The following is a 12,268-nucleotide window of genomic DNA, read 5'->3' as shown; positions in this document are numbered from 1 at the left end:
TGCTTTCGTCGACCTTATGGGCGCCCGGGGCGATAGACTTATTTCCCCGGGGAGTGTGCCATTGAAAATTGGTTTGAGCAATTTCCTCAATCTGATTATATATTTCGTGTGGGCGTCGATTACCTAAAAGTCCCCCGGAGCTAGAATCAAGTGTCTGCCTAGTGTGTGGCAACAATCCATTGTAGAAAGTGGATACTTGTTGCCATATTGCGAGGCCGTGATGGGGACACTTGCGTAATAGCTCCTTGAACCTTTCCCAAGTTTCATATAAGGATTCCCCATCCTCTTGTGAGTATGTATTAATTTCAGCCATTAATTTAGCAGTTTTAGCAGGAGGGAAATACTTATATAGAAATTTTTGGGCTAGTTCATCCCAGGTGTTTACCGATCCAGCTGGGAGGGTGTTGAGCCAAGCTTTCGCTCGGTCTTTTAGTGAGAATGGAAACATACGGAGGCGGATGGCGTCGTTTGATGCTCCATTGATCCGAAAGGTATCACATATTTCTAAGAAATTAGTTATATGTAGATGAGGATCCTCGTCCGCAAGCCCGTGGAAGGTTGCGGAGTTTTGGAGCATTTGTATCAAATGCGGTCGAAGTTCGAAGTTATTGGCTTCGACATTCGGAGCATTGATAGCGGCGCCTAGATTACCTACGGTGGGCCGTAGATAATCCATAAGGGTACGTTGGTCCGCCATTGGGGGTGGATCACCCGAAACCTTCTCTTGGTTTTTGGCTTTTAACCTTTTTCTGAGAAAGCGTTCGGGTTCTTCTAGCGGTTCCTTTATGTCTTTATTGGAACTGGAGCTCATACACTACGTGAGGATGGCGTCGGGTTCCAAGTCCTGCAATAAAAACAGAAAAGAATGTTGGTCAGAAGGTTCACCACGGCCCCGTGTTGAGCGAACACGGCCCCGTGGTCGGAATTACAGTGATTGTTTTTCAGATCCCAGTTACTGGAAGTTGGACACGGCCCCGTGTTGCACCGGCACGGCCCCGTGGTCAGCCTTCTGTAACTTGAAAAACAAAAACTGCCAGTAACGTTGCTGAGCACGGCCCGTGTCCGACCAGGCACGGCCCCGTGCTGAGCTCTGCAGAAGCTGAAAATCTAAAAAAAAATCCTAAAAAATTAAAGAAAAATAAAAATATGATTAGGCCGTTGATTCCTAACTTTCTTAAAATCCTTGTGTCCCCGGCAACGGCGCCAAAAACTTGATGTGCGTGTAGTGTAATATATTTTTGATGTATATTTAAGCCCCCTTTTTACACTTTTAGCCATGTTTTAAATTTATAAAACACGATATTCACTAACACTAAACACACATATGGGCAAGTGCACCCATCGTGGACGTAGTATAGTGTTGGTAAGATACCGAGGTCGTCCAAGGACACAAGAGCTTTCAATACCGGTTTATCCTCAACGTCTAATCAAATCAAAAAGTGAGAAAAATGTTTTAAACTAAGAAAAATAAAAACTAACTAAATGCTGAAAATAAAAATAAAATAAAAACAGATAGACAAGATGAATCACTTGGATCCGACACGTGTATTAGTATAACCTTTGATTATTTTCGCACTTTTGCACTTGTTTAAGAGATTATCTTAGTTATTGTAGTAGGCCCCTCTTTTGAAGGCGACGTTACCCTCAACCCAGTAGTTTGAGTCAGCAAGGATACAATCCTAAAGGGTCGGATTATTGAAAGATAATGAATTAAGTTATTAATGCAAATTGTGGTAGGCCCCACTTTTGGCGGTGACGTTACCCTCGGCTAAGTAGTCTGAGTCAGCAGGGATACAGTCCTAAATAGTCGGGTTATAGTATTAATAGTAGTTAACTTATGAGGGGGTCAAAGAGTTTGGATCCCCGCCATCCAATACCTATAGGCATTGAAGGAGATCCTACTAAATTTGACCCAGGTCCCAAGCAGGACCTCTAAACGCTGAACAAGGGCAAGACCCTTACCAAACCGTTCCCTTAACCCCCGACCAGGTAGCCAACATACCTCCATATAGACCGTGGAGATATGAATGGTGAAAATCTTTTATTTTATATAGACAGTAAAATAATGCCAAGACACCACGGACAAACGATAAGGAAAGATCACCTTCAACATAAGTAACTAGTTATTAAAGTCATTAATACAAAACCAAATAAAAAGTGCAAAAGATTAAAAATAAAAAGTATTATACTAAACACTTGTCTTCACCAAGTGATGTAAGAGACTTAGGCAAACATGGCCTTGATTGTCAAGAACTCTTACGATCAATCTTGGATCCCGAGACGACTCACACACTCTACGATGGACAATGGATGATGGTGGTGGATGATGGTGTTATGGTGGTGGTGGGTGGTGGATGAGGTGTGAGAGAGGTGGTGTGCCAAGGGATGAGAGAGAATGAAGCCAAGCTCCTCTATTTATAGGCTGAACAGAAGGCTGGACACGGCCCCGTGTCCGCTGGACACGGCCCCGTGCCCGTCTGACATTCTCTCACTTCATTAATTGTAATTGCGAATTACAATTAATGCGCCTGCTGTACTTTCACCACGCCCCCGTGCTCGCTGGACACGGCCCCGTGGTGGGCAATGGAAGCTTCTACTGGTTTGTCTTTTCTGCTACTTCCTGGGCACGCCCCCGTGTTCGCTGGACACGGGGCGTGTTCAGACTCTGTTTCTTCTCCTTTGCCTTGGGAGGTGCCGTTGAGGGTCCGGGCAGTCCACTTTTGTTCCTTTTCTTGTATTTATGGTAGAATTAGTTGTCTTTTTGCTTCTTTTGTGATTTTGAGCTCATTTCATCCTGAAAATACAAAAGGAAGACAAAAACACTCTTTTTCCAACATTAGTACTTAAAAAGGGTTAGTTTTATGCCTTAATTGATGTGATTTATATGTTGCATTTTACACACATCAGAAGGTTATTCCCTACTCTACTATGGTCACAAAACATGTTTGGTCAGATCCTAATGATCGACCAAACGGGTCGTGTTCGAAAGTCTAAGCGGGTGTTTAGTCCGCTTGACTTACGACTCTACACAAGCACTGATATTCGCTAATTTACACATATTTTAGTCCCCCGTTTTACCCCCATTTTATGCGTTTTCGGCCGTAAAACCGTCATTCGGATACTTAATTATCTACATTTTGGTTTACAGGCCTAAAACAGCATACCAGACGAGATGATACCAAAAACGAGGACTTTCCGGACAAAACGATGAAGCTGCGAAGATTCTGTGGAAAAAGACTGACCTGGGCGTTTGGCACGGTCATGCGGCCATATGCACGACCGTGCATATCCGACAAACAAGAAAGTCCCGGCGATGAACCAGGCGTGCAACTCACCGTGCAAGGCAATGAAGGCAAACCCGAAAATGCACGGTCGTTCCTCATGGAGAACGGTCGTGCGGGTCCGAGATCAAACAACATCTCGGAGTGGAACGACCACAAGTCAAGGCGTGCAAGCCAAATGCCGGAAAGGAACGGTCGTGCCGAGCCAAGAACGACCGTGCGTGACCGAAGACCAGTCAACGATATGTGACGTCACGCAGTATGGTGGCCCACCACCAATAATGCTTAAAGTGCACGGTCGTGCGATCGGAAGAACGGCCGTGCGACTTCGAAAAAGCATTTAAACAGAACAGCACCATTTTAGACGTAACTCTGGTCATTTTGGGAGCTCTGCAGGCGATTTTGAGGCTCCGAAGGCTGCTGCTTTCACTCGGATTCAAGCCACATTGCCCGGTTTTGCTCATTTACTATCCAGATTCTCATTCTTATGCTTGTTTATGGTTTGGTTTCTCAAATCTTTCCATACTTTTGTTATATTTCAAGCATTTAGATTGATTATTATGTATTAATGTAAGCCTTTGGGCAAAAACACAACAATCCCTTGCTTGATTAGTATGTTAATCTATGTTTGTAATGACATTTTGAAGTATTTTCTATGACTATCTTTGATGATTAGTTTGCAACCTTGTTATTGATATTGATTTCTTGATTATAAGTAATTGTGTTGGATGATTGGTGCTTGGTTAGGTAAGATAGTTGCAAAATGAAGCTTATTTAATCATGTATTAGTAAACTTTTAATTTGGTTAACTAGTTTAACTTGGTTAAAATGTAGGCACCATGATACTCTAACGGGTTAGTGGTTTAATAAAATGCAATTATTATTAATCAAGAGAGCTTGCCCTCACGGAAGGACTCTAACGGGTTAGATGGTGTTGTTACGGATTCTTGCCATGATTTGTTAGCCTAGTTAGTAGTTTCGGCCAAAATTGCTATCTTGGTGAATTTATGTGTAAGATTTGTAAAATGAACTCGGTTGTGATTTAATCTAGTTTATGCTTGTCTCGGTGGTTGCATTGTGTCTATCGGTGTTGCTTTCCTTGATTAAGTGAGGTTAGAAAACTCCTAACGGATGACTAACTTATTTTTAGGAGATTTTTGTAGACATTTATCAATCGCACGTTAAAGAACAATTTTAGGTGGTTAAAGTGTGTTTATCGTTTTAACTTTCCGAATGATTGTCATGTTAGGATTCCCGAAAGGGATACTAATTGTCTCGAAATGGAAAATTGACCAAATGCTTCTAAATGCCAAAACTGACTTAGTTGACATGCTGTGGTTATGTATTAAGCAAGGCTATTTATATATATTTTACTATGTTTTATAAGTATTTATTTATGCTTAGTTTAGATTAATTAAAACCAAAACAACGTATGTTTTTACCGGTAATTTAGTGACAAAGGTCTAGTACTATTTCTCCGCCCATTTCCGTGGATCGATACTTGGTTCTTACCGATACTTTACTACATATATGACGGGGTACACTTGCCTCTTTCGTGTGTGTTTTGATGTAAAAGTAATAATCACTTTTATAAATTTAAAACCAATTCGTGTGTAATTTCATTGTAAAAATATGTATAGTCACGCACGTACCAAGTTTTTGGCGCCGTTGCCGGGGAGTGGCGAGTTTTAGGAACGACCCGAGTCATTGTGTTATCGGTGTATATACTTGTTAATATTTGTGTATACCTTCGTGATTATTTATTCGTTGATTTATCTGTTAATATTTCTTGTTTTTAATTGAATTAATTCATTTTTGTGATTGTTTTGTACATTTGTAAATTTTTTATTCTATTTATTTGTTCAAATCCGGATTTATTGATTCATTTATTCTTTGAGTTTTCGGCTCTTAAAAATCGTTTTTAAACTAGCCGATTCGATTATTTCCATTGCTTTAATTTTTATAAAAATTTCGGCCCATTTTCGGATTTTAATAAATTTTACAGCATATATTTATACATATTCTGCTTTTATTCAAAAAAAAAGCATTATTTTATTAATAAAATATTCATTGTGTCAGTCTTTCGTTTGCAGGTTGATGTCCTCAACTCCCGCGCCCGCTATTGCTGAGCCGACTGACGAACCAGCGCATAATCTTAGAAGAAGTAGGAGGCTGCGCGAAAGGTCACTCGTCGTTGCACAACGCATTGCAAATGCAATTGACGAGCCGGTGATTATCTCTGAAGACGAAAGCTTAGAGGACGAGAAGAGAGTCGTCATGGCGGACGACGACCGACCATTGAATGAAACAAATCAGCCCGGAAGGGCAGGCCTGGAGCCGAGTATCCTTCAGCCCACTATAGATGCACCTAATTTTGAAATTAAATCTAGTGTTATTAACATGTTGTAGAATTCAGTGCAGTTCGACGGACGTGAGCATGAGGATCCCGGGAGGCATATCGCTGCTTTTCTTGCTATTTGTTCGACATTTAGGATGACTGGTGTTTCAGAGGACGCAATTCGATTGAGGTTGTTTCCGTTTTCGTTACGTGACAAAGCTAGAGCTTGGCTTATGTCACTTCCTGCTGGGTCCATCAGGACCTGGAATCAGTTGGCGGAGCAGTTTATGCAGAAATATTTTCCACCTGAGAAAACGAACAAACTACGGAACCGGATTGTTTCCTTTCGCCAAGACGAGGGCGAGTCGTTGCATGCAGCTTGGGAGAGATTCAAGGATTTATTGATTGATGTGCCACATCACGGCTTCTCCAAGCGACAGCTGGTTTTGACGTTCTATCAGGGGCTCAACTATAACACGCAGGAGCGATTAGACGTGAACGCGGGCGGCGATCTTGGAACTAAGACGCCGACTGAAGCGTATGATATTATCGAGAAAGCTGCGTTGAAATCCAGCTCTCGTCGGGATGGAGATAGAGGTCGGGCAACATCATCATCATCTCGCTCAGGAGTTCATGCTGTAGACGATTACACGGCCATTTCTGCACAACTCTCGGCTCTTACATCGAGATTCGACAAGTCCCAGATAATTGCGCATGCTGGCTCGGGATGTGACCAGTGCGGAGTGTCACACGAGCCTGGGGCATGTTTTCAGGGAGTCGTATATGAGGGCCAGGAAGAGGTAGATTTTGTGAGTAATCAAGTAAGGCCGCAGAACAACCCGTACAGCAACACCTATAATCCCGGATGGAGAAATCACCCAAATTTTGGGTGGCGAGCGAATGCAGGCAATCAGAACCCATTGGGGTTCACTCAGCGTGCTCCAGCGCCTCAGCAGGGTCAGCAGTACCAGCAGTACAATCAACCCTACCAGCAGCGTCCATATTCGTACCAGAATCAGGGCACTGGGAGTAGCTCTCAGCAACAGGCCCCTCAGTCCAATTCCAAGCTGGAGGATATGATGGCTCAGCTCCTCTCTAGCTCTGAAAAACGATACCAACAAAGCGAGGATCGTTTTCTGGCTAACGAGGGAGAAATGAGGAGTCAGAAGGCCTCGATTCAGAATATCGAGAATCAGGTTGGTCAGCTGGCACAGATGATGTCCAAAAGGCCCCCAGGCGGTCTTCCGGGTAATACAGAACCAAACCCGGGCGGACAGAGGGATGTAAATGCTGTGATGACCAGGAGTGGAAAAACTACCGGACCCGTCATATCGGACTCAGTACCGATCACTGAAGCGGTCCCGACTGACACACCGGACGAGGTGCAAGCCAGCCTACGCCCAGCAAGTACAGCACAAGTCCAGGAGCCGGTCAAAGATTACACTCCTCCGGTACCTTATCCAGGCAGGCTGAAGAAGCAGAAGAATGAAGAACAATACGGTAAGTTCCTTGAGTTGTTTAAGCAACTACACATCAATATACCGTTTGTTGAAGCCTTGGCCCAGATGCCAAAGTATGCGAAATTCCTTAAGGATATCCTCTCAAATAAACAGAAGCTCGAGGATATATCGTGTGTGGTGATGAATGAGACTTGTTCCGCCGTTCTGCAAAACCGTCTGCCCACGAAAATGGGAGATCCTGGTAGTTTCACGCTCCCGTGTTTGATTGGAAACATGTCTGTTAGCCATGCGTTGGCTGACTTGGGAGCGAGTATTAACCTTATGCCATATAAGGTTTTTACTAAACTGGATCTGGGTGAGCCGTCACCCACTAGGATGAGCATTCGGTTGGCAGATCGCTCAATAAAGTATCCGCGCGGATTTGTGGAAAACATGCTTGTAAAAATCGATAAATTTGTTTTCCCCGTGGACTTTGTTATCCTTGACATGGATGAAGATTCAAGGGTACCTTTGATACTTGGACGTCCTTTCCTCAATACAGCGAGGACGATTGTTGATGTGGCAGCTGGCCAAATCACGCTCCGAGTGAATGATGAGCACGTGACATTCGATATCAAAAGATCGATGCAGCATCCGCAATGTCACGATGACAAGCTTTATTACGTCGACATTGTCGATGCATGTGTTTGCTCTCATTTTCAAGGTACTATTGATGAGATTGATTCGGACACACGTCTGTCGTGTGGGGACCTGATTGGCATTACGCAGGAGGGCCACGATTTCGAGCAGCCAGTCTATCAGATTGGTGACGATGGTTCCCAGAGTCCGGAGAGATTTCTTGAAATTGACCATGTGAAAAAGGGGGAAACAGAGCCTTCGGTTGATGATCCGACGCCTTTGGAGTTAAAGGAACTCCCGCCACATCTCGAGTACGCATTTCTAGACGAGGAGCGTCGCCTACCGGTCATAATTTCGGCATCGTTGGAAAAGGATGAGAAAATTCGGCTTCTCGAGGTTCTGAGACTTCATAAGAGAGCCATTGCATGGAAAATCATGGATATCAAGGGCATCAATCCTTCTTTTTGTACTCACAAGATTCTGATGGAAGACGAGTACAAACCATGTGCACAGCATCAGAGGCGTTTAAATCCAAATATGCAGGACGTGGTGAAGAGGGAGGTGATTAAATTGTTGGATGCCGGCATGATTTATCCTATTTCTGACTCTGTGTGGGTGAGTCCGGTGCAGGTTGTACCTAAGAAAGGTGGTATGACTGTAGTCTCGAATGATAGGAATGAGCTAATTCCTACCCGTACCGTCACTGGGTGGCGAGTTTGCATTGACTACCGCAAGCTCAATGATGCTACTCGCAAGGATCACTTCCCGCTTCCATTCATCGACCAGATGTTGGAACGTCTGTCGGGGAAGTTATATTACTGTTTCCTTGACGGATTCTCTGGGTACTTTCAGATTCCTATCGCTCCTGAGGATCAGGAGAAGACTACCTTTACATGCCCCTTCGGCACATTCGCCTACCGGCGGATGCCTTTTGGGTTATGTAATGCACCAGCAACCTTCCAGAGATGCATGGTTGCAATTTTCCATGACATGATCGAGGATTCCATGGAGGTTTTCATGGATGATTTTTCGGTATTTGGAGATTCCTTCGATCACTGTTTGGAAAATTTGAGGAAAATGTTGAAGAGGTGCGAGGAGACGAATCTGGTCCTGAACTGGGAGAAATGCCACTTCATGGTGAAGGAGGGCATAGTTCTGGGGCACAAGATTTCGCATGCTGGTATGGAGGTCGATCCAGCCAAAGTGGATATCATTTCCCGACTTCCGCCTCCCACCTCTGTTAGAGCGATACGGAGCTTTCTCGGTCATGCCGGGTTCTATCGGCGATTCATTAAAGATTTTTCAAAAATCGCCAGACCCATGACCCGTCTGTTAGAGAAAGACGCTCCGTTCATATTCGGAGATGATTGCTTGAGAGCCTTTGACCTTCTCAAGCAAAAGTTGATTGAGGCCCCTATTTTAGTTGCACCGGACTGGAGTTTGCCGTTTGAGATTATGTGCGACGCGAGTGATTACGCCATAGGGGCCGTTCTCGGTCAAAAGAGAGAAAAGCACTTTCACCCGATCTATTATGCGAGCAAAACTCTTCACGACGCTCAAGAGCATTATACCACGACTGAAAAAGAGCTCTTAGCGGTCGTCTTCGCATTTGACAAATTTAGATCGTACTTGGTGCTTTCGAAAACCATTGTGTATACTGATCACGCTGCCATCCGATATCTCTTCAGCAAGCAGGACGCTAAGCCACGTCTGATCAGGTGGATCTTGTTGCTGCAGGAGTTTGATATTGAGATTCAAGATAAAAAGGGTGCGTTGAATGTAGCGGCTGACCATCTATCTCGGTTAGAGCATGGAGACATCGTGGACGCGCGTTGGGATTCCATAAATGACAACTTCCCACACGAGTCTTTGATGAGTGTCGAGATATGCGATGAGTCGCCATGGTTCGCTGACATTGCGAACTACCTTGCTTGCGGGATTCTGATTAAAGGGTTGACTCACCAGCAAAAGAGGAAATTCTTTTCGGATGTCAAGCACTACATTTGGGATGACCCTTACTTGTTTCGGGTTGGTGCTGATCAGGTGATTAGGAGATGTGTTTCAGGGAAGGAGGCGACCGATATTCTGCGCCACTGTCACGAGGGACCTACCGGAGGCCACCATGGAGCCAACTTTACCGCCAAGAAAGTGTTGGACTCCGGGTTTTATTGGCCGACTATATTTCGTGATGCGCAGAGTTGGGTTAGAGCGTGCGATGCTTGCCAGAGAGCGACAAATATATCGGCACGTGATGAAATGCCTCAGACCTGGATTCAGGTTTGTGAAGTCTTTGATATCTGGGGGATAGACTTCATGGGACCTTTTCCCCCCTCACGAGGTAATAAGTACATCCTGGTCGCGGTTGACTATGTATCGAAGTGGGCGGAGGCACAGGCCTTACCCACCAATGATGCAAGGGTGGTCGTGAGATTTTTGAAAAGCTTATTTGCCCGGTTCGGCGCTCCGAAAGCGCTTATCAGTGACAGAGGGACGCATTTTTGCAATACTCAGCTCGAGAGAGCTTTGTCCCGTTACGGTGTGCATCACCGTCTATCCACGCCCTATCATCCACAGACAAGCGGGCAGGTGGAAGTCACGAACCGGGGGCTAAAAAGAATCCTTGAGCGGTCAGTAGGTGCAAACCGCAAGGATTGGTCAGGTAAGCTTGATGAAGCGTTGTGGGCCTTCCGTACGGCTTACAAGACGCCTATTGGGACTACTCCCTTTAGGCTTGTTTACGGAAAGGCATGCCATCTACCGGTTGAGCTGGAACACAAAGCGATGTGGGCGCTAAAGACCGCAAATCTGGACCTAAAAGCCGGAGGTGAAGCCCGGTTCCTCCAGATTCACGAGTTGGAAGAGTTGCGACAATGCGCTTATGAGAACTCCGTGTTATACAAGGAGCGCACGAAGAGATTGCATGATAAACGCTTGAAGGACCACAAAGAATTCCAAGCGGGCGATCTTGTCCTTCTTTACAACTCGCGGTTGCGCTTATTTCCCGGAAAGCTCCATTCACGTTGGACAGGCCCATACACGGTTAAAGAGATATTTCCGTATGGGACTGTTGCAATAGAGAACGCGGACGGCGTTATTTTCAAAGTAAATGGGCATCGCTTGAAGTTATACGTTGCCGGGCCGACAGAGTCGGTGATGGAGGTTATTGAACTCCAAACCCCGCACACATCATAAGTGTGGGGAGGAGAGAGTCTACGCTGCTGACTCGTGGATCAAAAATGCAGCAAGAGCGTATTTTGCGCTTTAGGGGTAGTTTAGTCATTTAGGATTTATTTTCTAGTTTTAGCGTAATTTAAGTTAGTTAGGTAGTTTCCGATAGTTTGTACAGTTTCTATTCGTGCCGAGCGAAGGTTCTTTGTTGCAATATTGTTAGAACAGTTGGCGTGTCGAAAAAATGGCGAAAAAACGGCCAAAACAGTTGCTGAAAATGCATTCTGCAGAAAATTCTGATCTGCAGCTGATGCACGCCCGTGCCACGATCCGCACGACCGTGCGTTTTCGAGGATCTGGCACGGCGAGTCGCACCCTCGGTGCATCACCGAGGAAAATGAGAGTCGCCGGTTCCGCACGACCGTGCCAATCGGCGAACGACCGTGCGGCAGGCTGGGGGCAGTTTTGTCATTTTGCACAATATATAAACCCTCATCTGCAGCCAAGTCTCTCATACGCGAACCCTAGCAGCTGCAGCCGTTCCAGAGCGGTTTTTACGCCAAATCGCACGATTCTTCGCACGATCTCGCACCCAACTTCGCACGGTACGTCTCTAGTGTTAGATTTCATGTTTTCTTGCTTTCTAGGTAGATTTCTTCCGATTCAACAAGGGGTTTATTAGGGTTCTCTTCATAAACAAATCGAAACCCTAACCTTTGTTAAATCGAAGTATCGTGAACACCCAATTGTGATTCCGACCCCTGTTAGCCCAAATACTTGTTGAAATTTGCGAAAAATCAGGCTGTTACTAGATCAGGGGTCCGAAAAACTGCAGGTCTGTTGTGGCACGGTCGTTCCTTGTATGGAACGGTCGTGCGACTCCGGGTGGTTCAACGATATCAGCTTGTGTCCGATGTTGCACGGTCGTTCCGCTGAAGGAACGGTCGTGCGTGTCCGACATTCTTTGGGCTTGACTGTTAATTCGCGGATATGCACGACCGTGCATATCGAAGCACGCTCGTGCCATTTGCCCAGATCAGTTGGACAGAAACTTCATAAATTGCTGCTCAGCTGTTTTCAATTCCATTTTCTCCTATTTTTGTCTTTCTAACAATGTTCCCCATTACAGATGAATCATCCCTTCCTACAGTTCGATCCTAACAACGAGCGTGAAGCTTTGTGCATTCCAAAAAGAGACGAATTATGGGCCCGGAGGGGGCAATTCGGAGTCCCAAGATGGCTTGATTGGGAAGTGATGCAAGAACTGAATCAATATGATCGTTTGGAAAATATGATGAGTCGTCCATTAATAAATTTGGTCGGTTGCAACCGACCCGTTTACTTGGAGCTTACCATCGAGTTCTTTGCATCGTATGCTTACGAGAAGCCAGTTGCTGCTCGAC

General features: G+C 45.1%; 1 non-coding gene across 1 annotated transcript; it reads left to right on the top strand.

The window, feature by feature from the left end:
* Positions 1-212: 212 nt before the first annotated feature.
* On the top strand, positions 213-319 carry LOC118486077. Its single transcript, XR_004877933.1, has one exon. It is a non-coding gene; the product is annotated as a small nucleolar RNA R71 (small nucleolar RNA).
* Positions 320-12,268: the final 11,949 nt, after the last annotated feature.

Source organism: Helianthus annuus, chromosome 13 (genome assembly GCF_002127325.2).
Source record: "Helianthus annuus cultivar XRQ/B chromosome 13, HanXRQr2.0-SUNRISE, whole genome shotgun sequence".
NCBI classification, from domain to species: Eukaryota; Viridiplantae; Streptophyta; class Magnoliopsida; order Asterales; family Asteraceae; genus Helianthus; species Helianthus annuus.
This window is presented reverse-complemented; position numbering and strand designations above follow the sequence as displayed.